Source organism: Ambystoma mexicanum, chromosome 11 (genome assembly GCF_040938575.1).
Source record: "Ambystoma mexicanum isolate Mex_15411 chromosome 11, UKY_AmexF1_1, whole genome shotgun sequence".
In the NCBI taxonomy this organism is placed as follows: domain Eukaryota; kingdom Metazoa; phylum Chordata; class Amphibia; order Caudata; family Ambystomatidae; genus Ambystoma; species Ambystoma mexicanum.
The window spans coordinates 1,486,473,090-1,486,495,171 of record NC_090934.1 but is presented as its reverse complement, the minus strand read 5'-3'; the positions used below and the strand labels follow the sequence as shown (position 1 = coordinate 1,486,495,171).

The 22,082-nt window shown below is 43.8% G+C and overlaps 1 protein-coding gene across 9 annotated transcripts in view; it reads right to left on the bottom strand.

Moving 5' to 3' along the window:
- LOC138504630 (uncharacterized) overlaps positions 1 to 22,082 on the bottom strand; it is an 89,347-nt gene that overhangs the window by 12,013 nt on the left and 55,252 nt on the right. For 4 of the 9 annotated variants that reach the window (XR_011279875.1, XR_011279876.1, XR_011279878.1 and 1 more), the window contains exons 7-8: positions 18,403 to 21,220; positions 316 to 15,812 (exon numbers count right to left, since the gene is read on the bottom strand). The gene's annotated coding sequence lies outside the window, so the exon portion shown is untranslated. Of the gene's footprint in view, positions 1 to 315; positions 15,813 to 18,402; positions 21,221 to 22,082 lie in introns of those variants that run through there. The other 5 variants (XM_069625226.1, XM_069625230.1, XM_069625229.1 and 2 more) reach the window with 2 other exon arrangements.

The following is a 22,082-nucleotide window of genomic DNA, read 5'->3' as shown; positions in this document are numbered from 1 at the left end:
TCCCTTAACGGGTCCCTTCCATAACGCCTGGTAAAACCCGGCGTTAAGGAAGGGACCCCGCTAAGGGACCTCGGAATAGGGTGGTACGGGATTACCGGCACTGGTGTCCTTACCGGTGCCGGTAATCCCTTACCACCTACCTCGTAATGAGGCCCATTGCATTTTTACATAGCCAGAGTAGTTGCTGCAAGCGCATGCAAAGATTTAAATAAAATAATAAAAGCCCACTGGATTATTGACTAATACAATTCAGGAAAAATAAACAGGCTCATTAATTGCAAAAACACCCCAATGTTGCACAATAGTTTACATTACCTGTGTCATGACTGCTGCTGAGGATGTCTGGTGGACAGAATCTAGGCCTGTCTGACACAAAGAGCGCTGCAAGCGCATCTTTTCTAATCAATTCACAGTCTTCGCTCTCATCCACTTTTTCTTCCATTTATGCATTCACGCAATCCACTGGTGAAGCATTCTCCGCTACATGCGTAAGGCACAAACTCCTTTTCAAAGCAGGTATTGCTTGTTCCTTTGATCATTCTTAACTCAGCCGACATACCCATTTCTGTAGAGTGGCACTCCTCCTTCAACATATACAATTCACTTGCCTGCTTCCAGCAAACTTGTTGCACTAGGCGTTCATTTGATTTTGTGATATCTGTACTTGAAATGCATTCTCCAATTTGTGATCATACCGTGGCGCTTGATCAGGCAATTCCAACCATTTCTTGCTACTTATTTACAACGGTTTCCATTTCTCAAAGGGATTCCGCTTCTTACTTATGACCAGCACAAAAGCAATAGATATGCAGTTTTCAATTCCTTTTCTATTGAAACAAAAAAGGAGAAAGCACACTAAACACACATGTTCTACTTCCAGCTGCATTGGATCAGGAAAAAGCACACATCTGAAAACGCCACTTTAACTTCAGACTGTTCTGTAAAAAGACAGATTGCCCAGCTCCCCTCCTTTCAACTTCATTCACACCTCTCTCTTAATCAACACTCTGATTTCATCATCTTCTCACTCTGCTCCATTCTTGTCCACCACACAACTAAACGATGTGTGCAATTTTCAAATTCGAAAAACAGAGGCAAAGCAAACACATACAAAGCAGGTACAGATACATGCAACAGACGGGTCACATTTTGCAAAACGGAAAGCAGCACGAAAACAAAATGTAGGTTTTCTATAGAAAGCAACTTCTTCAAAAACACACTATACTTCACAAGTCTGTGAGAGCAAACGACCAACAAGTTGCGCCCCTACGTCTCCCCAACTCAAACTCTTTCCCAAGTAATTAACAACCAAACAAAAGAGAAATCATATTTTTGATTGTACTTATCTAACCACGCAGCGTCGCTTTCCCTTCTCGGCAATATTTTAGGCTGAGAGCTTGTAACCCTTGGTCCAGGTGTAGGACAAGTGGTCTCAAACATGATGATCATATTGCAGCATGGGTGCAATTCGTACTATTAGCAAACAAAACTTCAGGGTTGCATTTTTAGACCCATCACGGGGACAAGATTCTCACGAGGCTGTGAACACAAAGACATACAAGTTGTGCCCTGACCACCCCAACTCAAAATACTGTCCCCAAGCAATTAATTGACAACTAAAGATTTCCTCTGCACATTTTTTTTTTGTTACATAAAGAGAGAAGTGGTTTGTTTTTTTGTACTTAGCCAATCCAAGCAAGCAGCATCACTCTCCGTCCTAAGAAATATTTCAGGCCGAGCATGCTACCGTTGTCCAGGTGCAACAAGTACTTCAAGCCAAGATGCAGATCTCAAGCCTAGAGATCATATTGCAGCAGTTGTGCAATTCTTACTGTTACCAAACAAAATGTCTGGTATCCGTTGCAGGACCATCGTAGGGACGAGATTTTCACGAGGCTGCGAACACAAAGACCAACAAGTTGTGCCCCGAATCCCCCCTACTCAAATGCTGCCCAAGCAATCAATTGGCATCCAAAGAATAACGTAAAAAGAGAAATGGTCTTTTTTTCTACTTAGCCAAACAAGCAGCATCGCCTTCACTTCTCAGAAATGTTAGTCCTGGTCGAGCTGTACGACAAGTATTCCAAGCAAAGCTCCAAGACTCAAACCTAGAACTCGTACCACAGCATGGGTGCAATTCTTACTGCTACCAAAGAAATGTTCAGGCCGATCGCAGGACCAAGAATTTCACGAGGCTGTGAACACAAAAATAAGTTGTACCCTGGAAGCCCCCGCCTCTAAATTGAGTACCCCCCCAAGCAATCAATTGGCATCCAAAGAATTCCTCTTCAATTTTTTGTTTTTTACATTGAGAGAAGTGGTTTGGGTTTTTGTACTCATCCAATCCAAACAAGCAGCATCGCGATCCCTCCTCAGAAATATTTCAGGCAGAGAGCATGCAGCCGTGGTCCAGGTGTACGATAAGTATTTCCTCATCATTTCCTCAAGCCTACAGATCATATTGCAGCAGTTGTGCAATTCTTATTGTTGCCAAAAAAAATGTCTGGAATCCGTTGCAGGCCCATTGCAGGGACCAGATTCTCACGAGGCTGTGAAAACAAAGACCAACAAGTTGTGCCCCGAAGCCCCCATCTCAAATACTGCCCCAAGCAATCAATTGGAATCGAAGGAATAATGTAAAAAAGAGAAATTGTATTGTTTTTTCTACTTAGCCAAACAAGCAGCATCGCCTTCACTTCTCAGAAATGTTAGTCCTGGTCGAGCTGTATGACAAATATTCCAAGCAAAGCTCTAAGACCCAAACATAGAATTCGTAGCACAGCACAGGTGCAATTCATACTGCTACCAAAGAAATGTTCAGGCAATCGCAGGAACAAGATTTTCACGAGGCTGTGAACACAAAAACAAGTTGTACCCTGAACGCCCCCCCCCCTCCAAATTAAGTACCCCCCAAAAATCAATTCCTCATCACTTCTTTTTGTGAGATATTGGATTGTTTATGTACTTATCTAACCATGTAGCTTTAACGCGTTGCTTTCCCTTGAATTACATTTTTTAGGCTGCCGTAGTCCAGCTGTTATAACAAATATACCAGGCAAAGATGGAGGATTCAAAACTAGAGATGGTAATGCAGCATCCAGGCCCATCGCAGGCACAAGATTCTCACGAGGCTGTGAAAACATAAAACAACAAGATGTGCACCTCCACTTGTGCCCCAACTCAAAGACTATCCAGAACCAAAGGAAAGAGGAATCTTATCTAAGCACATCGCCTGTAATCCGTACACTAGCTGTATGACAAGTATTCCAATCAAAGTTTATTGGTGCAAACCTGGAGACCGAATTGCAGCATGGGTACAATGATTACTGCTCCCAAAGCTATTTTCAGGATTGCCATTGTAGACTCATGGCAGGCACTAGATAATCTCGAGGCTGTGAAAACAAAGACCAACAAGCTGTGCCCCAACTTGCCCCCAACTCAAGTACGATCACAAGGAATCAAGAACCAAATAACTGTCCTTGGCCTTTTTTATATAAAATATAAAAAAAGGAATGTATTTTTTGTAAACTAGGATAACCAGTCATCTAGTACTTATCTGACCACATAGCATTGCATCTTACCAGACATTTTTTTACAAACCCTTTGGTACATCAGTACAGCAAATTGTCCAAACAAAAATGTGGGTCTCAAACACGAGAGTTTAGCGCAACATGCGTGCAAGTCTTACTGCTAAGCAAAGCAATTTTCAGAATTGAGATATAGGGCCGATCGTCGAGAACGGAAAACGTATTCCTTTAAAGGTTCCGGTTGGAAGATATAGAAAGCATGCACAGTCCCACAAAAACAATACAAAAGTGAGAAATATCACCAATTCATTTACTTAGTAGCGCTACTGGCACTTTAAGACAATTTGGAAACATTTCCACCCAAAACATCAACACAACTACAAAAGCTAGAAAACAAGCACTTTAGTGCAACCAGTCAAAAGAGGACATTGGGCCTCATTACGAGGTAGGAGGTAGCCATGGTGCTATTAGCACCGTGGCTACCCCCTTACCGCATTCCGGGTCCGGGTTCCCGAAATAGGGACTTACCGGGTCATTCCAACCTTGGAGGACCCGATAAGTCCCCATTCCGGGAACCATTCCCCATTCCCATTCGAGCCCCCATAGGGCTCAATGGGAATGGGGATGGAGCAAATAACGGTACCGCAATTTGCGGTACCGTTATTAGCTCTGAAGTCCCTTAACGGGTCCCTTCCATAACGCCTGGTAAAACCCGGCGTTAAGGAAGGGACCCCGCTAAGGGACCTCGGAATAGGGTGGTACGGGATTACCGGCACTGGTGTCCTTACCGGTGCCGGTAAGGGATTACCGGCACCGGTAAGGACACCAGTGCCGGTAATCCCTTACCACCTACCTCGTAATGAGGCCCATTGCATTTTTACATAGCCAGAGTAGTTGCTGCAAGCGCATGCAAAGATTTAAATAAAATAATAAAAGCCCACTGGATTATTGACTAATACAATTCAGGAAAAATAAACAGGCTCATTAATTGCAAAAACACCCCAATGTTGCACAATAGTTTACATTACCTGTGTCATGACTGCTGCTGAGGATGTCTGGTGGACAGAATCTAGGCCTGTCTGACACAAAGAGCGCTGCAAGCGCATCTTTTCTAATCAATTCACAGTCTTCGCTCTCATCCACTTTTTCTTCCATTTATGCATTCACGCAATCCACTGGTGAAGCATTCTCCGCTACATGCATAAGGCACAAACTCCTTTTCAAAGCAGGTATTGCTTGTTCCTTTGATCATTCTTAACTCAGCCGACATACCCATTTCTGTAGAGTGGCACTCCTCCTTCAACATATACAATTCACTTGCCTGCTTCCAGCAAACTTGTTGCACTAGGCGTTCATTTGATTTTGTGATATCTGTACTTGAAATGCATTCTCCAATTTGTGATCATACCGTGGCGCTTGATCAGGCAATTCCAACCATTTCTTGCTACTTATTTACAACGGTTTCCATTTCTCAAAGGGATTCCGCTTCTTACTTATGACCAGCACAAAAGCAATAGATGATGCAGTTTTCAATTCCTTTTCTATTGAAACAAAAAAGGAGAAAGCACACCAAACACACATGTTCTACTTCCAGCTGCATTGGATCAGGAAAAAGCACACATCTGAAAACGCCACTTTAACTTCAGACTGGTCTGTAAAAAGACAGATTGCCCAGCTCCCCTCCTTTCAACTTCATTCACACCTCTCTCTTAATCAACACTCTGATTTCATCATCTTCTCACTCTGCTCCATTCTTGTCCACCACACAACTAAACGATGTGTGCAATTTTCAAATTCGAAAAACAGAGGCAAAGCAAACACATACAAAGCAGGTACAGATACATGCAACAGACGGGTCACATTTTGCAAAACGGAAAGCAGCACGAAAACAAAATGTAGTTTTCTATAGAAAGCAACTTCTTCAAAAACACACTATACTTCACAAGTCTGTGAGAGCAAACGACCAACAAGTTGCACCCCTACGTCTCCCCAACTCAAACTCTTTCCCAAGTAATTAACAACCAAACAAAAGAGAAATCATATTTTTGATTGTACTTATCTAACCACGCAGCGTCGCTTTCCCTTCTCGGCAATATTTTAGGCTGAGAGCTTGTAACCCTTGGTCCAGGTGTAGGACAAGTGGTCTCAAACATGATGATCATATTGCAGCATGGGTGCAATTCGTACTATTAGCAAACAAAACTTCAGGGTTGCATTTTTAGACCCATCACCGGGACAAGATTCTCACGAGGCTGTGAACACAAAGACATACAAGTTGTGCCCTGACCACCCCAACTCAAAATACTGTCCCCAAGCAATTAATTGACAACTAAAGATTTCCTCTGCACATTTTTTTTTTGTTACATAAAGAGAGAAGTGGTTTGTTTTTTTGTACTTAGCCAATCCAAGCAAGCAGCATCACTCTCCGTCCTAAGAAATATTTCAGGCCGAGCATGCTACCGTTGTCCAGGTGCAACAAGTACTTCAAGCCAAGATGCAGATCTCAAGCCTAGAGATCATATTGCAGCAGTTGTGCAATTCTTACTGTTACCAAACAAAATGTCTGGTATCTGTTGCAGGACCATCGTAGGGACGAGATTTTCACGAGGCTGCGAACACAAAGACCAACAAGTTGTGCTACGAATCCCCCCTAGTCAAATGCTGCCCAAGCAATCAATTGGCATCCAAAGAATAACGTAAAAAGAGAAATGGTCTTTTTTTCTACTTGGCCAAACAAGCAGCATCGCCTTCACTTCTCAGAAATGTTAGTCCTGGTCGAGCTGTACGACAAGTATTCCAAGCAAAGCTCCAAGACTCAAACCTAGAACTCGTACCACAGCATGGGTGCAATTCTTACTGCTACCAACAAAATGTTCAGGCCGATCGCAGGACCAAGAATTTCACGAGGCTGTGAACACAAAAATAAGTTGTACCCTGGAAGCCCCCGCCTCTAAATTGAGTACCCCCCCCAAGCAATCAATTGGCATCCAAAGAATTCCTCTTCAATTTTTTGTTTTTTACATTGAGAGAAGTGGTTTGGGTTTTTGTACTCATCCAATCCAAACAAGCAGCATCGCGATCCCTCCTCAGAAATATTTCAGGCAGAGAGCATGCAGCCGTGGTCCAGGTGTACGATAAGTATTTCCTCATCATTTCCTCAAGCCTACAGATCATATTGCAGCAGTTGTGCAATTCTTATTGTTGCCAAAAAAAATGTCTCGAATCCGTTGCAGGCCCATTGCAGGGACCAGATTCTCACGAGGCTGTGAAAACAAAGACCAACAAGTTGTGCCCCGAAGCCCCCATCTCAAATACTGCCCCAAGCAATCAATTGGAATCGAAGGAATAATGTAAAAAAGAGAAATTGTATTGTTTTTTCTACTTAGCCAAACAAGCAGCATCGCCTTCACTTCTCAGAAATGTTAGTCCTGGTCGAGCTGTATGACAAATATTCCAAGCAAAGCTCTAAGACCCAAACATAGAATTCGTAGCACAGCACAGGTGCAATTCATACTGCTACCAAAGAAATGTTCAGGCAATCGCAGGAACAAGATTTTCACGAGGCTGTGAACACAAAAACAAGTTGTACCCTTACCGCCCCCCCCCCCTCCAAATTAAGTACGCCCCAAAAATCAATTCCTCATCACTTCTTTTTGTGAGATATTGGATTGTTTATGTACTTATCTAACCATGTAGCTTTAACGCGTTGCTTTCCCTTGAATTACATTTTTTAGGCTGCCGTAATCCAGCTGTTATGACAAATATACCAGGCAAAGATGGAGGATTCAAAACTAGAGATCGTAATGCAGCATCCAGGCCCATCGCAGGCACAAGATTCTCACGAGGCTGTGAAAACATAAAACAACAAGATGTGCACCTCCACTTGTGCCCCAACTCAAAGACTATCCAGAACCAAAGGAAAGAGGAATCTTATCTAAGCACATCGCCTGTAATCCGTACACTAGCTGTATGACAAGTATTCCAATCAAAGTTTATTGGTGCAAACCTGGAGACCGAATTGCAGCATGGGTACAATGATTACTGCTCCCAAAGCTATTTTCAGGATTGCCATTGTAGACTCATGGCAGGCACTAGATAATCTCGAGGCTGTGAAAACAAAGACCAACAAGCTGTGCCCCAACTTGCCCCCAACTCAAGTACGATCACAAGGAATCAAGAACCAAATAACTGTCCTTGGCCTTTTTTATATAAAATTAAGGAATGTATTTTTTGTAAACTAGGATAACCAGTCATCTAGTACTTATCTGACCACATAGCATTGCATCTTACCAGACATTTTTTTACAAACCCTTTGGTACATCAGTACAGCAAATTGTCCAAACAAAAATGTGGGTCTCAAACACGAGAGTTTAGCGCAACATGCGTGCAAGTCTTACTGCTAAGCAAAGCAATTTTCAGAATTGAGATATAGGGCCGATCGTCGAGAACGGAAAACGTATTCCTTTAAAGGTTCCGGTTGGAAGATATAGAAAGCATGCACAGTCCCACAAAAACAATACAAAAGTGAGAAATGTCACCAATTCATTTACTTAGTAGCGCTACTGGCACTTTAAGACAATTTGGAAACATTTCCACCCAAAACATCAACACAACTACAAAAGCTAGAAAACAAGCACTTTAGTGCAACCAGTCAAAAGAGGACATTGGGCCTCATTACGAGGTAGGAGGTAGCCATGGTGCTATTAGCACCATGGCTACCCCCTTACCGCATTCCGGGTCCGGGTTCCCGAAATAGGGACTTACCGGGTCATTCCAACCTTGGAGGACCCGATAAGTCCCCATTCCGGGAACCATTCCCCATTCCCATTCGAGCCCCCATAGGGCTCAATGGGAATGGGGATGGAGCTAATAACGGTACCGCAATTTGCGGTACCGTTATTAGCTCTGAAGTCCCTTAACGGGTCCCTTCCATAACGCCTGGTAAAACCCGGCGTTAAGGAAGGGACCCCGCTAAGGGACCTCGGAATAGGGTGGTACGGGATTACCGGCACTGGTGTCCTTACCGGTGCCGGTAATCCCTTACCACCTACCTCGTAATGAGGCCCATTGCATTTTTACATAGCCAGAGTAGTTGCTGCAAGCGCATGCAAAGATTTAAATAAAATAATAAAAGCCCACTGGATTATTGACTAATACAATTCAGGAAAAATAAACAGGCTCATTAATTGCAAAAACACCCCAATGTTGCACAATAGTTTACATTACCTGTGTCATGACTGCTGCTGAGGATGTCTGGTGGACAGAATCTAGGCCTGTCTGACACAAAGAGCGCTGCAAGCGCATCTTTTCTAATCAATTCACAGTCTTCGCTCTCATCCACTTTTTCTTCCATTTATGCATTCACGCAATCCACTGGTGAAGCATTCTCCGCTACATGCGTAAGGCACAAACTCCTTTTCAAAGCAGGTATTGCTTGTTCCTTTGATCATTCTTAACTCAGCCGACATACCCATTTCTGTAGAGTGGCACTCCTCCTTCAACATATACAATTCACTTGCCTGCTTCCAGCAAACTTGTTGCACTAGGCGTTCATTTGATTTTGTGATATCTGTACTTGAAATGCATTCTCCAATTTGTGATCATACCGTGGCGCTTGATCAGGCAATTCCAACCATTTCTTGCTACTTATTTACAACGGTTTCCATTTCTCAAAGGGATTCCGCTTCTTACTTATGACCAGCACAAAAGCAATAGATATGCAGTTTTCAATTCCTTTTCTATTGAAACAAAAAAGGAGAAAGCACACTAAACACACATGTTCTACTTCCAGCTGCATTGGATCAGGAAAAAGCACACATCTGAAAACGCCACTTTAACTTCAGACTGTTCTGTAAAAAGACAGATTGCCCAGCTCCCCTCCTTTCAACTTCATTCACACCTCTCTCTTAATCAACACTCTGATTTCATCATCTTCTCACTCTGCTCCATTCTTGTCCACCACACAACTAAACGATGTGTGCAATTTTCAAATTCGAAAAACAGAGGCAAAGCAAACACATACAAAGCAGGTACAGATACATGCAACAGACGGGTCACATTTTGCAAAACGGAAAGCAGCACGAAAACAAAATGTAGGTTTTCTATAGAAAGCAACTTCTTCAAAAACACACTATACTTCACAAGTCTGTGAGAGCAAACGACCAACAAGTTGCGCCCCTACGTCTCCCCAACTCAAACTCTTTCCCAAGTAATTAACAACCAAACAAAAGAGAAATCATATTTTTGATTGTACTTATCTAACCACGCAGCGTCGCTTTCCCTTCTCGGCAATATTTTAGGCTGAGAGCTTGTAACCCTTGGTCCAGGTGTAGGACAAGTGGTCTCAAACATGATGATCATATTGCAGCATGGGTGCAATTCGTACTATTAGCAAACAAAACTTCAGGGTTGCATTTTTAGACCCATCACGGGGACAAGATTCTCACGAGGCTGTGAACACAAAGACATACAAGTTGTGCCCTGACCACCCCAACTCAAAATACTGTCCCCAAGCAATTAATTGACAACTAAAGATTTCCTCTGCACATTTTTTTTTTGTTACATAAAGAGAGAAGTGGTTTGTTTTTTTGTACTTAGCCAATCCAAGCAAGCAGCATCACTCTCCGTCCTAAGAAATATTTCAGGCCGAGCATGCTACCGTTGTCCAGGTGCAACAAGTACTTCAAGCCAAGATGCAGATCTCAAGCCTAGAGATCATATTGCAGCAGTTGTGCAATTCTTACTGTTACCAAACAAAATGTCTGGTATCCGTTGCAGGACCATCGTAGGGACGAGATTTTCACGAGGCTGCGAACACAAAGACCAACAAGTTGTGCCCCGAATCCCCCCTACTCAAATGCTGCCCAAGCAATCAATTGGCATCCAAAGAATAACGTAAAAAGAGAAATGGTCTTTTTTTCTACTTAGCCAAACAAGCAGCATCGCCTTCACTTCTCAGAAATGTTAGTCCTGGTCGAGCTGTACGACAAGTATTCCAAGCAAAGCTCCAAGACTCAAACCTAGAACTCGTACCACAGCATGGGTGCAATTCTTACTGCTACCAAAGAAATGTTCAGGCCGATCGCAGGACCAAGAATTTCACGAGGCTGTGAACACAAAAATAAGTTGTACCCTGGAAGCCCCCGCCTCTAAATTGAGTACCCCCCCAAGCAATCAATTGGCATCCAAAGAATTCCTCTTCAATTTTTTGTTTTTTACATTGAGAGAAGTGGTTTGGGTTTTTGTACTCATCCAATCCAAACAAGCAGCATCGCGATCCCTCCTCAGAAATATTTCAGGCAGAGAGCATGCAGCCGTGGTCCAGGTGTACGATAAGTATTTCCTCATCATTTCCTCAAGCCTACAGATCATATTGCAGCAGTTGTGCAATTCTTATTGTTGCCAAAAAAAATGTCTGGAATCCGTTGCAGGCCCATTGCAGGGACCAGATTCTCACGAGGCTGTGAAAACAAAGACCAACAAGTTGTGCCCCGAAGCCCCCATCTCAAATACTGCCCCAAGCAATCAATTGGAATCGAAGGAATAATGTAAAAAAGAGAAATTGTATTGTTTTTTCTACTTAGCCAAACAAGCAGCATCGCCTTCACTTCTCAGAAATGTTAGTCCTGGTCGAGCTGTATGACAAATATTCCAAGCAAAGCTCTAAGACCCAAACATAGAATTCGTAGCACAGCACAGGTGCAATTCATACTGCTACCAAAGAAATGTTCAGGCAATCGCAGGAACAAGATTTTCACGAGGCTGTGAACACAAAAACAAGTTGTACCCTGAACGCCCCCCCCCCCTCCAAATTAAGTACCCCCCAAAAATCAATTCCTCATCACTTCTTTTTGTGAGATATTGGATTGTTTATGTACTTATCTAACCATGTAGCTTTAACGCGTTGCTTTCCCTTGAATTACATTTTTTAGGCTGCCGTAGTCCAGCTGTTATAACAAATATACCAGGCAAAGATGGAGGATTCAAAACTAGAGATGGTAATGCAGCATCCAGGCCCATCGCAGGCACAAGATTCTCACGAGGCTGTGAAAACATAAAACAACAAGATGTGCACCTCCACTTGTGCCCCAACTCAAAGACTATCCAGAACCAAAGGAAAGAGGAATCTTATCTAAGCACATCGCCTGTAATCCGTACACTAGCTGTATGACAAGTATTCCAATCAAAGTTTATTGGTGCAAACCTGGAGACCGAATTGCAGCATGGGTACAATGATTACTGCTCCCAAAGCTATTTTCAGGATTGCCATTGTAGACTCATGGCAGGCACTAGATAATCTCGAGGCTGTGAAAACAAAGACCAACAAGCTGTGCCCCAACTTGCCCCCAACTCAAGTACGATCACAAGGAATCAAGAACCAAATAACTGTCCTTGGCCTTTTTTATATAAAATATAAAAAAAGGAATGTATTTTTTGTAAACTAGGATAACCAGTCATCTAGTACTTATCTGACCACATAGCATTGCATCTTACCAGACATTTTTTTACAAACCCTTTGGTACATCAGTACAGCAAATTGTCCAAACAAAAATGTGGGTCTCAAACACGAGAGTTTAGCGCAACATGCGTGCAAGTCTTACTGCTAAGCAAAGCAATTTTCAGAATTGAGATATAGGGCCGATCGTCGAGAACGGAAAACGTATTCCTTTAAAGGTTCCGGTTGGAAGATATAGAAAGCATGCACAGTCCCACAAAAACAATACAAAAGTGAGAAATATCACCAATTCATTTACTTAGTAGCGCTACTGGCACTTTAAGACAATTTGGAAACATTTCCACCCAAAACATCAACACAACTACAAAAGCTAGAAAACAAGCACTTTAGTGCAACCAGTCAAAAGAGGACATTGGGCCTCATTACGAGGTAGGAGGTAGCCATGGTGCTATTAGCACCGTGGCTACCCCCTTACCGCATTCCGGGTCCGGGTTCCCGAAATAGGGACTTACCGGGTCATTCCAACCTTGGAGGACCCGATAAGTCCCCATTCCGGGAACCATTCCCCATTCCCATTCGAGCCCCCATAGGGCTCAATGGGAATGGGGATGGAGCAAATAACGGTACCGCAATTTGCGGTACCGTTATTAGCTCTGAAGTCCCTTAACGGGTCCCTTCCATAACGCCTGGTAAAACCCGGCGTTAAGGAAGGGACCCCGCTAAGGGACCTCGGAATAGGGTGGTACGGGATTACCGGCACTGGTGTCCTTACCGGTGCCGGTAAGGGATTACCGGCACCGGTAAGGACACCAGTGCCGGTAATCCCTTACCACCTACCTCGTAATGAGGCCCATTGCATTTTTACATAGCCAGAGTAGTTGCTGCAAGCGCATGCAAAGATTTAAATAAAATAATAAAAGCCCACTGGATTATTGACTAATACAATTCAGGAAAAATAAACAGGCTCATTAATTGCAAAAACACCCCAATGTTGCACAATAGTTTACATTACCTGTGTCATGACTGCTGCTGAGGATGTCTGGTGGACAGAATCTAGGCCTGTCTGACACAAAGAGCGCTGCAAGCGCATCTTTTCTAATCAATTCACAGTCTTCGCTCTCATCCACTTTTTCTTCCATTTATGCATTCACGCAATCCACTGGTGAAGCATTCTCCGCTACATGCATAAGGCACAAACTCCTTTTCAAAGCAGGTATTGCTTGTTCCTTTGATCATTCTTAACTCAGCCGACATACCCATTTCTGTAGAGTGGCACTCCTCCTTCAACATATACAATTCACTTGCCTGCTTCCAGCAAACTTGTTGCACTAGGCGTTCATTTGATTTTGTGATATCTGTACTTGAAATGCATTCTCCAATTTGTGATCATACCGTGGCGCTTGATCAGGCAATTCCAACCATTTCTTGCTACTTATTTACAACGGTTTCCATTTCTCAAAGGGATTCCGCTTCTTACTTATGACCAGCACAAAAGCAATAGATGATGCAGTTTTCAATTCCTTTTCTATTGAAACAAAAAAGGAGAAAGCACACCAAACACACATGTTCTACTTCCAGCTGCATTGGATCAGGAAAAAGCACACATCTGAAAACGCCACTTTAACTTCAGACTGGTCTGTAAAAAGACAGATTGCCCAGCTCCCCTCCTTTCAACTTCATTCACACCTCTCTCTTAATCAACACTCTGATTTCATCATCTTCTCACTCTGCTCCATTCTTGTCCACCACACAACTAAACGATGTGTGCAATTTTCAAATTCGAAAAACAGAGGCAAAGCAAACACATACAAAGCAGGTACAGATACATGCAACAGACGGGTCACATTTTGCAAAACGGAAAGCAGCACGAAAACAAAATGTAGTTTTCTATAGAAAGCAACTTCTTCAAAAACACACTATACTTCACAAGTCTGTGAGAGCAAACGACCAACAAGTTGCACCCCTACGTCTCCCCAACTCAAACTCTTTCCCAAGTAATTAACAACCAAACAAAAGAGAAATCATATTTTTGATTGTACTTATCTAACCACGCAGCGTCGCTTTCCCTTCTCGGCAATATTTTAGGCTGAGAGCTTGTAACCCTTGGTCCAGGTGTAGGACAAGTGGTCTCAAACATGATGATCATATTGCAGCATGGGTGCAATTCGTACTATTAGCAAACAAAACTTCAGGGTTGCATTTTTAGACCCATCACCGGGACAAGATTCTCACGAGGCTGTGAACACAAAGACATACAAGTTGTGCCCTGACCACCCCAACTCAAAATACTGTCCCCAAGCAATTAATTGACAACTAAAGATTTCCTCTGCACATTTTTTTTTTGTTACATAAAGAGAGAAGTGGTTTGTTTTTTTGTACTTAGCCAATCCAAGCAAGCAGCATCACTCTCCGTCCTAAGAAATATTTCAGGCCGAGCATGCTACCGTTGTCCAGGTGCAACAAGTACTTCAAGCCAAGATGCAGATCTCAAGCCTAGAGATCATATTGCAGCAGTTGTGCAATTCTTACTGTTACCAAACAAAATGTCTGGTATCTGTTGCAGGACCATCGTAGGGACGAGATTTTCACGAGGCTGCGAACACAAAGACCAACAAGTTGTGCTACGAATCCCCCCTAGTCAAATGCTGCCCAAGCAATCAATTGGCATCCAAAGAATAACGTAAAAAGAGAAATGGTCTTTTTTTCTACTTGGCCAAACAAGCAGCATCGCCTTCACTTCTCAGAAATGTTAGTCCTGGTCGAGCTGTACGACAAGTATTCCAAGCAAAGCTCCAAGACTCAAACCTAGAACTCGTACCACAGCATGGGTGCAATTCTTACTGCTACCAACAAAATGTTCAGGCCGATCGCAGGACCAAGAATTTCACGAGGCTGTGAACACAAAAATAAGTTGTACCCTGGAAGCCCCCGCCTCTAAATTGAGTACCCCCCCCAAGCAATCAATTGGCATCCAAAGAATTCCTCTTCAATTTTTTGTTTTTTACATTGAGAGAAGTGGTTTGGGTTTTTGTACTCATCCAATCCAAACAAGCAGCATCGCGATCCCTCCTCAGAAATATTTCAGGCAGAGAGCATGCAGCCGTGGTCCAGGTGTACGATAAGTATTTCCTCATCATTTCCTCAAGCCTACAGATCATATTGCAGCAGTTGTGCAATTCTTATTGTTGCCAAAAAAAATGTCTCGAATCCGTTGCAGGCCCATTGCAGGGACCAGATTCTCACGAGGCTGTGAAAACAAAGACCAACAAGTTGTGCCCCGAAGCCCCCATCTCAAATACTGCCCCAAGCAATCAATTGGAATCGAAGGAATAATGTAAAAAAGAGAAATTGTATTGTTTTTTCTACTTAGCCAAACAAGCAGCATCGCCTTCACTTCTCAGAAATGTTAGTCCTGGTCGAGCTGTATGACAAATATTCCAAGCAAAGCTCTAAGACCCAAACATAGAATTCGTAGCACAGCACAGGTGCAATTCATACTGCTACCAAAGAAATGTTCAGGCAATCGCAGGAACAAGATTTTCACGAGGCTGTGAACACAAAAACAAGTTGTACCCTGAACGCCCCCCCCCCTCCAAATTAAGTACCCCCCAAAAATCAATTCCTCATCACTTCTTTTTGTGAGATATTGGATTGTTTATGTACTTATCTAACCATGTAGCTTTAACGCGGTGCTTTCCCTTGAATTACATTTTTTTAGGCTGCCGTAATACAGCTGTTATGACAAATATACCAGGCAAAGATGGAGGATTCAAAACTAGAGATGGTAATGCAGCATCCAGGCCCATCGCAGGCACAAGATTCTCACGAGGCTGTGAAAACATAAAACAACAAGATGTGCACCTCCACTTGTGCCCCAACTCAAAGACTATCCAGAACCAAAGGAAAGAGGAATCTTATCTAAGCACATCACCTGTAATCCGTACACTAGCTGTATGACAAGTATTCCAATCAAAGTTTATTGGTGCAAACCTGGAGACCGAATTGCAGCATGGGTACAATGATTACTGCTCCCAAAGCTATTTTCAGGATTGCCATTGTAGACTCATGGCAGGCACTAGATAATCTCGCAAAAACAAAGAGGTGATGGCTGGAAGGTTTAGAATTAATCTTAACCACTGGCAATGCTCTGGGCAACCCTCCCTTTTGGGGTGGGGCCAAGCCTGATTTGCATATGGTATTTCCCTTCTGTAATGGCTTGGCAGGCGAAGAACGGTGGTCTGGAGGGTTGCCCAGAGCATTGCCAGTGGTTAAGATTAATTCTAAACCTTCCAGCCATCACCTCTTTGTTTTTGCTATGTCACCCCGAGTGGGACGGGTATGCCCAGACGTGGGTCCCGTGCCTGCTGGGCCTAGAGACCCAAGCTACTCCTCACTGATGAGCCCCAACAAGGGCGAAACATGTTTGGGGATGCTTGTGGTCTCGTGCAGAGGGGATGTGGCCTAGCAGTTCGGGCTGGACTGCCCCTTTTGGGGTGGGGCCAAGCCTGATTTGCATATGGTATTTCCCTTCTGTAATGGCTTGGCAGGCGAAGAACGGTGGTCTGGAGGGTTGCCCAGAGCATTGCCAGTGGTTAAGATTAATTCTAAACCTTCCAGCCATCACCTCTTTGTTTTTGCTATGTCACCCCGAGTGGGACGGGTATGCCCAGACGTGGGTCCCGTGCCTGCTGGGCCTAGAGACCCAAGCTACTCCTCACTGATGAGCCCCAACAAGGGCGAAACATGTTTGGGGATGCTTGTGGTCTCGTGCAGAGGGGATGTGGCCTAGCAGTTCGGGCTGGACTGCCCCTTTTGGGGTGGGGCCAAGCCTGATTTGCATATGGTATTTCCCTTCTGTAATGGCTTGGCAGGCGAAGAACGGTGGTCTGGAGGGTTGCCCAGAGCATTGCCAGTGGTTAAGATTAATTCTAAACCTTCCAGCCATCACCTCTTTGTTTTTGCTATGTCACCCCTAGTGGGACGGGTATGCCCAGACGTGGGTCCCGTGCCTGCTGGGCCTAGAGACCCAAGCTACTCCTCACTGATGAGCCCCAACAAGGGCGAAACATGTTTGGGGATGCTTGTGGTCTCGTGCAGAGGGGATGTGGCCTAGCAGTTCGGGCTGGACTGCCCCTTTTGGGGTGGGGCCAAGCCTGATTTGCATATGGTATTTCCCTTCTGTAATGGCTTGGCAGGCGAAGAACGGTGGTCTGGAGGGTTGCCCAGAGCATTGCCAGTGGTTAAGATTAATTCTAAACCTTCCAGCCATCACCTCTTTGTTTTTACTAGATAATCTCGAGGCTGTGAAAACAAAGACCAACAAGCTGTGCCCCAACTTGCCCCCAACTCAAGTACGATCACAAGGAATCAAGAACCAAATAACTGTCCTTGGCCTTTTTTATATAAAATTAAGGAATGTATTTTTTGTAAACTAGGATAACCAGTCATCTAGTACTTATCTGACCACATAGCATTGCATCTTACCAGACATTTTTTTACAAACCCTTTGGTACATCAGTACAGCAAATTGTCCAAACAAAAATGTGGGTCTCAAACACGAGAGTTTAGCGCAACATGCGTGCAAGTCTTACTGCTAAGCAAAGCAATTTTCAGAATTGAGATATAGGGCCGATCGTCGAGAACGGAAAACGTATTCCTTTAAAGGTTCCGGTTGGAAGATATAGAAAGCATGCACAGTCCCACAAAAACAATACAAAAGTGAGAAATGTCACCAATTCATTTACTTAGTAGCGCTACTGGCACTTTAAGACAATTTGGAAACATTTCCACCCAAAACATCAACACAACTACAAAAGCTAGAAAACAAGCACTTTAGTGCAACCAGTCAAAAGAGGACATTGGGCCTCATTACGAGGTAGGAGGTAGCCATGGTGCTATTAGCACCGTGGCTACCCCCTTACCGCATTCCGGGTCCGGGTTCCCGAAATAGGGACTTACCGGGTCATTCCAACCTTGGAGGACCCGATAAGTCCCCATTCCGGGAACCATTCCCCATTCCCATTCGAGCCCCCATAGGGCTCAATGGGAATGGGGATGGAGCAAATAACGGTACCGCAATTTGCGGTACCGTTATTAGCTCTGAAGTCCCTTAACGGGTCCCTTCCATAACGCCTGGTAAAACCCGGCGTTAAGGAAGGGACCCCGCTAAGGGACCTCGGAATAGGGTGGTACGGGATTACCGGCACTGGTGTCCTTACCGGTGCCGGTAATCCCTTACCACCTACCTCGTAATGAGGCCCATTGCATTTTTACATAGCCAGAGTAGTTGCTGCAAGCGCATGCAAAGATTTAAATAAAATAATAAAAGCCCACTGGATTATTGACTAATACAATTCAGGAAAAATAAACAGGCTCATTAATTGCAAAAACACCCCAATGTTGCACAATAGTTTACATTACCTGTGTCATGACTGCTGCTGAGGATGTCTGGTGGACAGAATCTAGGCCTGTCTGACACAAAGAGCGCTGCAAGCGCATCTTTTCTAATCAATTCACAGTCTTCGCTCTCATCCACTTTTTCTTCCATTTATGCATTCACGCAATCCACTGGTGAAGCATTCTCCGCTACATGCATAAGGCACAAACTCCTTTTCAAAGCAGGTATTGCTTGTTCCTTTGATCATTCTTAACTCAGCCGACATACCCATTTCTGTAGAGTGGCACTCCTCCTTCAACATATACAATTCACTTGCCTGCTTCCAGCAAACTTGTTGCACTAGGCGTTCATTTGATTTTGTGATATCTGTACTTGAAATGCATTCTCCAATTTGTGATCATACCGTGGCGCTTGATCAGGCAATTCCAACCATTTCTTGCTACTTATTTACAACGGTTTCCATTTCTCAAAGGGATTCCGCTTCTTACTTATGACCAGCACAAAAGCAATAGATGATGCAGTTTTCAATTCCTTTTCTATTGAAACAAAAAAGGAGAAAGCACACCAAACACACATGTTCTACTTCCAGCTGCATTGGATCAGGAAAAAGCACACATCTGAAAACGCCACTTTAACTTCAGACTGGTCTGTAAAAAGACAGATTGCCCAGCTCCCCTCCTTTCAACTTCATTCACACCTCTCTCTTAATCAACACTCTGATTTCATCATCTTCTCACTCTGCTCCATTCTTGTCCACCACACAACTAAACGATGTGTGCAATTTTCAAATTCGAAAAACAGAGGCAAAGCAAACACATACAAAGCAGGTACAGATACATGCAACAGACGGGTCACATTTTGCAAAACGGAAAGCAGCACGAAAACAAAATGTAGTTTTCTATAGAAAGCAACTTCTTCAAAAACACACTATACTTCACAAGTCTGTGAGAGCAAACGACCAACAAGTTGCACCCCTACGTCTCCCCAACTCAAACTCTTTCCCAAGTAATTAACAACCAAACAAAAGAGAAATCATATTTTTGATTGTACTTATCTAACCACGCAGCGTCGCTTTCCCTTCTCGGCAATATTTTAGGCTGAGAGCTTGTAACCCTTGGTCCAGGTGTAGGACAAGTGGTCTCAAACATGATGATCATATTGCAGCATGGGTGCAATTCGTACTATTAGCAAACAAAACTTCAGGGTTGCATTTTTAGACCCATCACCGGGACAAGATTCTCACGAGGCTGTGAACACAAAGACATACAAGTTGTGCCCTGACCACCCCAACTCAAAATACTGTCCCCAAGCAATTAATTGACAACTAAAGATTTCCTCTGCACATTTTTTTTTTGTTACATAAAGAGAGAAGTGGTTTGTTTTTTTGTACTTAGCCAATCCAAGCAAGCAGCATCACTCTCCGTCCTAAGAAATATTTCAGGCCGAGCATGCTACCGTTGTCCAGGTGCAACAAGTACTTCAAGCCAAGATGCAGATCTCAAGCCTAGAGATCATATTGCAGCAGTTGTGCAATTCTTACTGTTACCAAACAAAATGTCTGGTATCTGTTGCAGGACCATCGTAGGGACGAGATTTTCACGAGGCTGCGAACACAAAGACCAACAAGTTGTGCTACGAATCCCCCCTAGTCAAATGCTGCCCAAGCAATCAATTGGCATCCAAAGAATAACGTAAAAAGAGAAATGGTCTTTTTTTCTACTTAGCCAAACAAGCAGCATCGCCTTCACTTCTCAGAAATGTTAGTCCTGGTCGAGCTGTACGACAAGTATTCCAAGCAAAGCTCCAAGACTCAAACCTAGAACTCGTACCACAGCATGGGTGCAATTCTTACTGCTACCAACAAAATGTTCAGGCCGATCGCAGGACCAAGAATTTCACGAGGCTGTGAACACAAAAATAAGTTGTACCCTGGAAGCCCCCGCCTCTAAATTGAGTACCCCCCCCAAGCAATCAATTGGCATCCAAAGAATTCCTCTTCAATTTTTTGTTTTTTACATTGAGAGAAGTGGTTTGGGTTTTTGTACTCATCCAATCCAAACAAGCAGCATCGCGATCCCTCCTCAGAAATATTTCAGGCAGAGAGCATGCAGCCGTGGTCCAGGTGTACGATAAGTATTTCCTCATCATTTCCTCAAGCCTACAGATCATATTGCAGCAGTTGTGCAATTCTTATTGTTGCCAAAAAAAATGTCTCGAATCCGTTGCAGGCCCATTGCAGGGACCAGATTCTCACGAGGCTGTGAAAACAAAGACCAACAAGTTGTGCCCCGAAGCCCCCATCTCAAATACTGCCCCAAGCAATCAATTGGAATCGAAGGAATAATGTAAAAAAGAGAAATTGTATTGTTTTTTCTACTTAGCCAAACAAGCAGCATCGCCTTCACTTCTCAGAAATGTTAGTCCTGGTCGAGCTGTATGACAAATATTCCAAGCAAAGCTCTAAGACCCAAACATAGAATTCGTAGCACAGCACAGGTGCAATTCATACTGCTACCAAAGAAATGTTCAGGCAATCGCAGGAACAAGATTTTCACGAGGCTGTGAACACAAAAACAAGTTGTACCCTGAACGCCCCCCCCCCTCCAAATTAAGTACCCCCCAAAAATCAATTCCTCATCACTTCTTTTTGTGAGATATTGGATTGTTTATGTACTTATCTAACCATGTAGCTTTAACGCGGTGCTTTCCCTTGAATTACATTTTTTTAGGCTGCCGTAATACAGCTGTTATGACAAATATACCAGGCAAAGATGGAGGATTCAAAACTAGAGATGGTAATGCAGCATCCAGGCCCATCGCAGGCACAAGATTCTCACGAGGCTGTGAAAACATAAAACAACAAGATGTGCACCTCCACTTGTGCCCCAACTCAAAGACTATCCAGAACCAAAGGAAAGAGGAATCTTATCTAAGCACATCACCTGTAATCCGTACACTAGCTGTATGACAAGTATTCCAATCAAAGTTTATTGGTGCAAACCTGGAGACCGAATTGCAGCATGGGTACAATGATTACTGCTCCCAAAGCTATTTTCAGGATTGCCATTGTAGACTCATGGCAGGCACTAGATAATCTCGCAAAAACAAAGAGGTGATGGCTGGAAGGTTTAGAATTAATCTTAACCACTGGCAATGCTCTGGGCAACCCTCCCTTTTGGGGTGGGGCCAAGCCTGATTTGCATATGGTATTTCCCTTCTGTAATGGCTTGGCAGGCGAAGAACGGTGGTCTGGAGGGTTGCCCAGAGCATTGCCAGTGGTTAAGATTAATTCTAAACCTTCCAGCCATCACCTCTTTGTTTTTGCTATGTCACCCCGAGTGGGACGGGTATGCCCAGACGTGGGTCCCGTGCCTGCTGGGCCTAGAGACCCAAGCTACTCCTCACTGATGAGCCCCAACAAGGGCGAAACATGTTTGGGGATGCTTGTGGTCTCGTGCAGAGGGGATGTGGCCTAGCAGTTCGGGCTGGACTGCCCCTTTTGGGGTGGGGCCAAGCCTGATTTGCATATGGTATTTCCCTTCTGTAATGGCTTGGCAGGCGAAGAACGGTGGTCTGGAGGGTTGCCCAGAGCATTGCCAGTGGTTAAGATTAATTCTAAACCTTCCAGCCATCACCTCTTTGTTTTTGCTATGTCACCCCGAGTGGGACGGGTATGCCCAGACGTGGGTCCCGTGCCTGCTGG